The sequence below is a fragment of the Amphibalanus amphitrite genome, unplaced genomic scaffold (assembly GCF_019059575.1).
Source record: "Amphibalanus amphitrite isolate SeventyFive unplaced genomic scaffold, NRLGWU_Aamphi_draft 000273F_arrow, whole genome shotgun sequence".
Classification (NCBI taxonomy): Eukaryota; Metazoa; Arthropoda; class Thecostraca; order Balanomorpha; family Balanidae; genus Amphibalanus; species Amphibalanus amphitrite.
Window position 1 is genome coordinate 515,789 of NW_024881768.1, and position 8,463 is coordinate 524,251.

Consider the following 8,463-nt stretch of genomic DNA (forward strand, 5'->3'; position numbering starts at 1 on the left):
AAGGGTATGCCTTGTGTGGCAACAAGATGCACAAGTTTGTTTTCGGGGCAAATAGAATCTTTTGGGTATTGTTGCCGAACTGGATGGAAAATGAATACGATGATAATGCCAATCTAAGGTGTGGAATTGGTATTTATTTACTTTAGGTCCGCAAAACAGACTGATATAAAAGCCATTCACAAGATATTCTAAGGCCTTCTGGGCCCTGTTTCACCGGTGATAGCAGCATGCATGCTACTATCAAATTGCGCGAGCTGACGTAATGTGATGACGTCACACTAATGACGTTTCGTGTAATCCGTGAGCTTTTTCATAGCTACGTTTGGAACAGACTTGCTGTCTCGTTGAATGTGTTTGATACATTGCGCAGTCGTGAAGATGTTAGCAGCAATATTTGATGACATCACACAAATTGACGACGGCATGGTTTGTTGATGTTTCCATGGAAACCCAATTTGACACGTGTGATAGCAGCGTGCTGCTATCACACGTGATTTGCTGCGCCCGTGCAACCCCAACTCGGCATATTTCTCCATCCATGCTGATAAATCTGAGATATCTGTGGCTGTGCTGTTGTACAGTAACTCTAACTGACTGGAAGCCATTTATGTACATGTGATAATGGGTACCAGACCAGAACTTCACTAAAGATGCAAGGTCCTCGTTTTTCCCTGTCCAGACCAAACAGTGTCTGGCTTTTTTAGCATATGCTGTTGGTCGCGTGCCGAACTGATGGGTCAATTGTGGTTGTGGAGCTGGTGGGATGTGACTTTTGCAGTGACTGATGCACACCAATTCATGAGGCAGGTTAGGCAGGGGACGAATGTCCCATCCAGATTTAGACAGTCTGGCTGTAAGAGATTTTAGGGTTGTGTCTTAATAATGTGTTGGTGTTGTGGTTGCCGACGACCGCTGCAGTCCAGGCGCCCAATAAACCCATGTCATTGATCGTCACATAGCAATACTGGGCCTTGGAGGTGCCTGCTTGGGCTGGGCTGAAAACTTGACAAAATTTATAAATAGTGCACATGCCTGATACATAGCTGAATAATCTATCTGACCTCTGGTGATCTCTGCCGGGTGTCCCTTCATCTCTTTCTGTCACTGACGCTGTTTGTTTCTTACAGCCGGGCGTGCTCCAACCGGCACGGTCTGATCCGGAAGTACGGCCTCAACGTCTGCCGTCAGTGCTTCCGCGAGTATGCCAAGGACATCGGATTCAAGAAGGTGAGACTCCAGCAAAGTAGCCACCCGTGCTCACCACCACACCCACAGACTCAGCTTTACCAATTCAGCTATCATTTAACCCTCGCCCATGTAGGGGGGGGGGGGTGCACCCCCCCCCCCCTGAGGTTTTTCTTAGCTACACGCCGAACCGTTTCAGATAGCCTGCTCAAATTTTCAGTACCCTATGTATGGATCATCCTTTGCGCAACTTTTGTTGTTTTTTTTTGTCAAGGTCATGTCAGGTCACGGAGTTATGACGTCATAAAGGGAACAACCTCCGGCCAGATTTACGCTAAATTGGAGATGGCTTCACATTGGTATAAATGCCGACTGACCTGACACACTGATGGATTGTTTTAGAATCATAACTGGCTGATTTGACATTGGCACAATGTCCGTTGACCTTTTCAAGGTTACTTAAGGTCAAGGTCAGGTCAGTGACCTCGGTTGACCTGTAATGACTTCTTGCACTTGTATGCCTTTTCGGGGTATTTTGATGCCCTGAATTCGAATTTGCTATCCATTTCAGGCATCGTCGGTTGTTTCTTGTAGTTCATTTTGGGTCAGGGTCAGGTCAGTGACGTCACACGCCTGACGTGACCCAATGCACAAATGACCTTGCAGACTTCCGATGCTCCCAACGCATCATTTTTAGAGTTATGACATCGAAATACACACCAAACGATAGAGAATTGATCAAGGATCACGATAGTGAAGGTTTCAAGTCGATATCTCTTACCGTTTTGCCGCAATCGACGCGGAAATCTGAAAAATTAGATTTTTCCGAAAATTTGACCTTTGACCGGTCATAAGTAGGTCAAATGTTGACCTAGGACCAAAAAATATACCACCAATCGCGAGATCTCGTTGAGAGCAATCCGTTGGTCTTTTCTGCTAAGCTCTACGACGCTCCGTTTTCAAACGCCAGGGGGGGTGTCGCACCCCCCACCCCCCACCCTGCATGGGCGAAGGTGGCAAAACACCGTTTACGGGCGAGGGTTAATGCGTGTGGGGATGGTTGTGTGACTCCTGGTGATCAGGAAAGCTTAACTACAGCGAGAAGCAGTAACCTATTTAAAAGCTCGCAAGCGTAAATGATCGACATATGTTTTTTCCGGTGTTCGTTAATTTAAAAAAAATGGTCAAGATCATCGCCGAAAATAAACTTCGTTGCCACAGAGCATAATTTTTTGTAGATGCTACATGGCGTCAGGCGTAGAAGAATTAAGATGACTTGAATTACATGGGATTAGACCGATTTGACCGAAAGTTTGGGAACGGGCTCACCTCACCGCCGCGTGTCGCGCCAAATTCCGTGAACTGCCCGTCCGACTGCTCCGTGTCTCTACAGTTTGGTCTGAGCGTGAGAGAACTACGCACTGCGGTGCTGAACACGACAGCAGTGGGGCGCAGTGGGCGATGGCTTTGAGCGATTGTTTGGCATGGAATACATCCGCTTGCTGTTTGGATATTACCTAATTGTTCTCATTAGATAGGACCGGACGAAATGTAGAAATGCCTCGTTTGATTTAATTCGGGAAGGAGCCTCACTGTTCGCTAATGAACAAGTGACGCGTTTTTGCTTGCAATTTCGTTAGGAATGGTGCCACTGAGTCCAACACGCTCAGCGGACGGGGCATTTTTACTGCGCACTTTTTAGGCATTCAAAAATTACTTGCCTAATCTGTAAACGCTTTTATGCAACATTTGCATTAGTTGTCTTGAAATCAAAGCTTAAGTTTCATTTTTATAAATAGGTGGGAGTTTTAGGATATTTTTTATCAACTCAATTTACTCAATTACTCAATTTCTTTATCAACTCAAACTCCATCTCTTTATCCGTGTACGCTGACTCCCCTGGTGTGTCCTGTGCTGACTGCTGTGTTTGTCTCTGTTTCAGCTGGACTGATTGGCTGGACGGGGTCGAAGGACGTCTGCTCCGTGTGTGTTTCACACCGCACCGGGCAGTCATCTGCGTGACACAAAGTGCGATACAAACGGTGCGATGCGTCAAATACACGTAACAGACGTCTAATCGAGGCGTTTTCAGCGCGGTGGTGAGAGGGGCGTCTGGCTCTGAAGAGAGTGCATGCGTCTGCGTTTTAGGGGAGCGTTAGATTTCGAAACAACATCAAACGAGTTTCCGAATCAGACGTGAGTCATGCTTTTTGTTGTACTGTGGCCATGGCCGGTTGCTGGTATTTAAATATCATTTCATCGCAATGTACGGGTCAGGCTACTGGTGCGTTGTGAGGTGGTTCTAGCTTCCAGCAACAGAACATCGGGTGGGACGTGTCACGTGTGAGGGTAGGTAGCATTGCAGCTATTTTGGGAACGTCTATAGCTGATCGATACACACAGTACACGCGCGCAAATGCACTGGTTAGTGGTTACATTCGCATTGATCGGCAACAAAAGTAGTGAGACATCAGTAGGGCAATGACTAACATATCTCTGGTCTCACTGACTGCACTGAGGGAAGGGCAGGCAGGAAAGCGATACGGGACCGACTCTGTTGAAGTTACGTGGCCGATCGGTGTGTGGAGATGCCGGACTGCTGCCATCCCCTTTATCCTCAGTCGACCACCGTGACTCCCTGTGAACGGCTTTCATAGGAAAGGGCGCCTCAACGCAGAGAGAGGCTCGCTTCATCTACACACGAGGGGGGGGGGGGGGAGAACTAACAAAGGATAACTTGACCAACATCCCGGTGACAGAAGAGAGGGGTGGTGGAGTGCGGTCAAATCGAAGATGTCTAGGAGTGCCTCATTGGCATGACCTCTGTGACCTGACCTGGTATCAGTGACATCATTTTGCAAAATATGCAGACAACCAATGCGCCTTCGATGGTCTTCGATAACTTGCATTTTACTCGATGTTAAAACACATTTTTGAAAGGCCTGTAAACGGTAAAAAATCGACCTTCGACCTGACCAGTGACGTCATCGGTTTCACCTAGGTCATGTGGTAGTTGTCCGATGGCTCGCTGTTTGAATGTTGAAAATCGGTCGGCAACTTTCCAAGGTCTTGGGGGGGGGGGGGACGAAATACCCCATCCCTCCTCCCCCAACGGATGGTAGAGCCCGGGAATAACCCAGCGGGGCACGGGTTAAATAAAAGTTCAGAATTGACCACCAATATTCCTTGAGGTAAATAATACCCCGTTTACCGACATTCCATCCCGCCGGGGGACATCTCCTTTCTGACTCTGGTACTTAGTCTGATGCAATTTGTTCAGTTCACCTAGTGCAGGAGATTCGTCTCCGTCTCACAGCTCTTTATGGTAGGTCAGTGACTGCTGGATTCCCAGTCAAATCATTGCCCTCATTTGTCAATGATCGGGCGGACCGTGCTGCGGAAGCGGAACACGCGGCGGAGCGGTGCTGTTCGCGCCGGTTCCCTCGACCCGCCAGGGATTTTTTTTTCCGGCGGTGAACTCCTTAACCCGGCAGTTGCTGGGGTATTTCGCCACCCACCGTTTGCTGGGGGGGGGGGGGGCGTTAAACGCCCCCAGCCGATAACTCGAGAACCAATAGGCGCAGCGAAACGCACGAGGCGGCAAATGAAAGAGCGCGACGAGACGCTTCAGATGAGTACTTTAAAGTTGAATTTTGAGGTCACAGGTCGGGTCAAGGTCAGGTCAAACACCTGAAATCGGGCTTTCAGTAGCATGGACTTCAGGACTTCGCAATGGGCGCCTCTCGCCATAAACTCTGTCAAAACGGTGCACAATCCATCTTATAAGGCCTACAAGAGTGTCAGCTCCATGTAGGGGTCAGTCAAGCATAGGTCAGGGTCAAGGTCAGGTCAACCGGGTAGGCACATATCCCCGAAAATCAAAACTGATATTCGCAGCCTGTGACACATGTTTTATAGGTAATTTGGGGCGTAGAACACGATGGTGACATTCATTTTATCATATGTGTACGTGTTTGGCTCAAAAAGTTCAATTTAATAAATTCATGTATCATGGTCGTGAAGTAGTCACGAAAAATTGCCAAGATTCAGTTCAAGATTATGGAAAATGCGGAACGATAATCAATAATCGAAGATAGCCATTTGATTGATCATGGTATTGGCAGTCTAATGGCGTTTACGGCATGTCTGTATGTCTATTCTGTGATTTTATATGATTTTTTGAACATATACCGTTTTTGGTCGAAAACTCAGAAATCATGACGTCACTAAAACCTCGATATCTCAAAAATTTTCCGACCGATTTTTTTGAAACTTTGTCACAATAACCTTCAATCAATTCCCTACAGGTACCCAAAATTTGGCGCGCCTGCGGCGCGCCGTTTTTATGCTATGGCCCGGCGAAAAAAGTGGGGGCGTTTAACGCCCCCCCCCCCCAGCAACTCGCGGGCTATGCTACTGGAAGTGGCAAGAAGCCTGGAGCGATTGCCAAGGGGAACAAGCTCCCGCACGCGCCATAAAGCCAGTGTTCGGGTCCGCGCAAAATATTTTGCAGCGGTGAAGTCACACATGGGATGACATCAGCCGCCTAGCTCCGCCCCCTCTCTAGGTTTGGCAGTCTAGCCGCCTGCCTCACGTAGGGTGCGACGAGAAGAGAGGTCATCTCTCTCTCTCTCTCCTGCCGGTTTCGCACCGCGCGGTAACCACGGATGACGGACATCTTATTACTTGCCGCTCGAGAACGAGATGTGCGAGATGCGATGCCGGGCTGTCAGACACGTTTTGGTTGAGTGACCGAGCCTGAAAGCTAAGCGGTTGCGGCTTTTGAGCTTGCGTGAGTCCAGCGGTCCGATATTTCTTTGATAACGATCCTAGGTTGCGGATCTTCTTTGCGCGACTCTTCTCATCTCTTTTCGCCTAATACGCTGTGCAGTGTGCCCCTCCCCCCAATACACTGAGGAAGTAAGTTAGATATAGCTAGCACGATAAAGCCTCGTTGCTGGTGCGTCGCCGTCCTATCAAACCAACTCATGAAATCATCATAGTGTTCTGAGTGAGATAACGATCTTATAATTTAGCGCTGCAAACTTAGCGGTGGTAGCTGCGTATTTACAAATTGCAACCGAGCTCCGCCGTAGGGTATTTTATTTCCGCCGTAGTGTATTTCACTTGGGGCATTTTCTACCATACATCTGCCTGAGCTTAGGGTAATTACAATTTGTCGGCGACGTTAAAAAATGATGCACTTTTTTTGCAGTATAGGATATCGCATGTGCATATTTCTGCCTTTTTGGGTGCGCTTTATCGGTTTTTCGTGAGTAACTCGTGTAAAAACCGTCCGATCGCGACGAAAATTTCAATGCCCCCGATTTTATCAATTTTACTCCTACCCTGAAAATTTCATGACCCTGACCTAAATGACCTTTGACCTGTGACCTATTTCTCGAGACCATGTTTGGCCCGAATCGCGATTCGGCGTATGTCGGATCGCATTAGCCGCGCGGTTGCAGTCTTCACGTGGTTTCAAGCGTTGAAACATGTGATATGATGCTGGTCCCATGCATTAGGGTGGGTGTCAAGGTCACCTGAAGGTCAGGTCAGCTCAATGACCTTTGATGACCTCGGTTCCTTTTTCGAGTTTTACATGTTTCTAGGCTAGTTTTTGGAGCTGATTTCGAATTTAGCAACTATTTTTTTTATTCAGGCCTCCCTCCAACGGGCTCTTGTGTTGTCCCAATTATAGGAGGAGGATTTGAACATTACAGGGGGTGTAACGAAATTATCCGGACACCTTTCTTCCCGCTGTAATTAAAAAGCAAAACAATCTGGTACTTTTTCTTTTAACTGAGCTTGTAGCCACCTTTCATAAAAACACAGTGGTGAACGTTCTGGAGCATTTCAGCCAATGAATTCTCCAGCACACTGGCTTTGATGCGGACCAACGCCGTCTAAACCTGTGCCTGCGGTTGAGCAGTGCTTATGGCGGGTGGCTCTTCATACACCTCCTGCTGAACAAGAGCCCACAGGTTTTCGATTGAATTGGGATCGCGACTTTTTCCAAGTCATAAGCGTTAGCCCAGAATGATTGAAGGTTCTATCGGCATCATTTCCCGTTCTTTTAGGGACTTTTAAGTAGCGCGCCGCCCCGCATGAAGACAGCGTGGCTTGAATCAGGCATCAGTGCGCGTTCAGAAATCGTGCCCTCCTATGCCGTCTGGTTGAGCGCCTCCAATCATGCTCCACCACCTTTCCTGGAAAAGATCCACCCTTGCCTATGGGGCAAAATATAAGGGACAAAAACACAAAACAAGACAGATAAAAACAAAGCAAAATTAACTCATTACCTAATGAAATTCAGGCTGGAGCAAAAACATAGGGAATAGGTATCTATGTCAAATTAGAATGAAAGATTAAAATCAACCTGACCAGGCCTTACGGTCTGACCTGGTCCTAACCACCTTACTTCGCCTAACTTAACCCAATTCAACCTAGCCTACCACAACACTGCAGAGGTACCTTCCCGGAAAAATGACGCCCAGGGAGGTGACTGTCCAACTTATTGGAATACTACCATGAATGCTTGTCAAAATGTGTGTCATCATGCTATTGTTTGACAAGTGATGTATAATAAATGTGATATTAAATAATTATCTCCTGACTGTTGACTGTTGAGTGGTCAAAATATTCAAATAATCAGGGTACAATGCTGTGCATAGTGCACACTAATCATGTTGTTTTTGTGTAGGCCCTCTGCACATTGTTGTGTGCACTGCTATGTGCACAAAAAAGTGACTGGTGCACAAAAAAATGACTGGTGGTACATGACAAAACAAAAGGTTGTGCAACTGTGAAGTTCATGCCCTTGGTCAAGCTGGTGCCAAATGCCTATAGCTATAGCAGGATCAGTGAGGGTTGTAGACATGCTAATACATTGTGCAATGTGCATTGAAGATATTGGCACAAAGTTCATCCGTAATTACTATGCTTAACACCTAATGTAGGAACTAGGAAGCGACATAAATGCCCAGATGATAAAACTCTCTGGTCAACATCACACAAATTTATTGACATACTTTGCAGGTACATATTTACATTCATGGCAAATAGGCACTTTCGATTTGATTCAGAAACTAGTTGCTAGTAAGCTTGCATTTTTGTAGGTACAACAACGACCATATATTAAATCATAAAAAACCTTCTCATGGCATTCAGCACATACCTTTTTACCGAACAAGTAGGTACCTAGCTAGGTACCATACAATGATTCTAAAAAACTTTCCGCAATCCATCTATGTCTCAACTCACAACTGACACAATGAA